This window comes from Ceratina calcarata, unplaced genomic scaffold (assembly GCF_001652005.2).
Source record: "Ceratina calcarata isolate Rehan_Ccalc_2016 unplaced genomic scaffold, ASM165200v1 scaffold4283, whole genome shotgun sequence".
Taxonomy (NCBI): Eukaryota; Metazoa; Arthropoda; class Insecta; order Hymenoptera; family Apidae; genus Ceratina; species Ceratina calcarata.
In genome coordinates, this window is record NW_017166535.1 from 1 (window position 1) to 1,821 (window position 1,821).

The window sequence follows — 1,821 nt, forward strand, 5'->3', positions numbered from 1 at the left end:
GAAACGGTAGTCGTGGAGGCGACATCGACTGCGAAAGTAGCTGGCTGTGCCGGTGCCGAAGTGGGATAGTGCTGTCGACCCGATCCAGGAAACACGTAAACCGACGCCTGCCTGTCGATCTCGCTCGCTGCTTCTGGCGCATCGGCTTCGGACATACTGGCACATCTGCCGACAGGTAGTATTTCTCATGAAGAGAACTAACGGAACGGCCGCTGGATGTAATTGACTCGAGGAAATGCCACTCAAGTTTTGCTCACGATACGATACAACAACTACCTTTCAGTGAAAATTGAACGGTACTTAAATGATAACAGCGGGTGCTGTTTATTTAACAGACGCGAATAGAACGTCGAGCAAATTGAAGATAAACTGAAAAAAATTATAGTAGAGAAAACACATCGGCGTCGGACGATGTATCGGAGGAGTGTGAAATCAATAATTTCGTTTCAGATGTTCTTTTGCCAAAATCGAAAATATTGATCGTTCTCTCAGGACTATTTATAGAGAACTATTCGCAGAAGAAAGCCAGCGACGTTTTGAACGATATGCAGGAAGTAACGCAACGCGTTTCCAACTCCATTCACTGATGATCATGGGTGCACTTGTACTTGCCCGACACAGATAGGCTATTAATAAGATTGTGCAAAGATAGAAAGAGAAAGGGGAGAGGAGGGTTTTTCGAGGAAACCGATACCCTCAGACCGATGGATTAAAGTCGCCGACGGTGCTTCCGCAGATTTGACAAAATATTGCGAAACGCTAAACAAATCACCTTACGCCGAATAATCCAATAGTATCGTATTCATTCGTAAGACCCAGCGACCTTCGCCTCAGAGTCACGACTTCGAGTCCATCGACCTTCTACGTACATTCGCATGAGTTAACATTACTTGAAGAAAAATAAAAAAATGTTCAGCCTGATTACGAGAAGCTACAAGTGTGCGCGCATGGCAACAAGGTATCAGACAAGAAACTTCCTTTATCAGTCCGTTCGTAGAATTCATGTCCAAGCGACGTTGACAATTTATCGGTCGATTTTTCGCTTGTGAATTTTATACGAGAGCCGGCGAGCTCGTGTGCCTTTCTCTTGGCACCCGCACAATTCCTTACGTTCGAGCATGCGAACACAGAAGGTGAGTCAAACACTGAAACGCTCTTATCGCTCGTATGACTCGGTTTAGGAAACGATAAATTCACCTCAAACAGTTAGTTCTTCTAATACGATGTTTTCCGAACTCGAAGCGGTCGCATGTTTAACGAGGAACCGTTGGAGTGACACACGTCTGTCGCATGCACATGCTCGCTAAACAACTTCCCGAGTTAATTAGGACAAACCAGATTAAATGATTCGATAAATTCAACGTGCTTCCATTAGTACACTGTTCGAGAGACAAACAACACGATGTGAACATCCTCGTCGATACCCAACGTGAATACCGGTTAGTTACGCGTGAAGGGAGTGATACCAGGCGAAATTATGATGATCTTATTTGCTTTAGATAACTTTCATCGACGTGCACAATTGCAACGAGTGCAATTCGTACAAACGCATTTTGAAAGTTAATATGATTAATATTAATATGGAAAGGTAATGAGTATTACTACGGATGCTTATAAGATCATTAAAAACAATTTATTTATGACTCATATATTATATTTAAATACACAATAAAATATTTTAATTATGACTAATTACATTTAAAAAAAAAACATCTTTTCTTAAAAGTTAATGATAAATTTTCTATTGTCATTTGAATTTCAACTTCAATGAAATCTCGATACATTTGGTTAAGGATGTATTGGCTATACAGTCAATCCCAA

General features: G+C 41.2%; 1 long non-coding RNA gene across 1 annotated transcript; it reads left to right on the forward strand.

Annotated features, from left to right (window-relative positions):
• Positions 1 to 6: 6 nt before the first annotated feature.
• On the forward strand, positions 7 to 1,691 carry LOC113464580 (uncharacterized). Its single transcript, XR_003389429.1, has 3 exons — positions 7 to 1,133; positions 1,243 to 1,439; positions 1,500 to 1,691. It is a non-coding gene; the product is annotated as an uncharacterized LOC113464580 (long non-coding RNA).
• Positions 1,692 to 1,821: the final 130 nt, after the last annotated feature.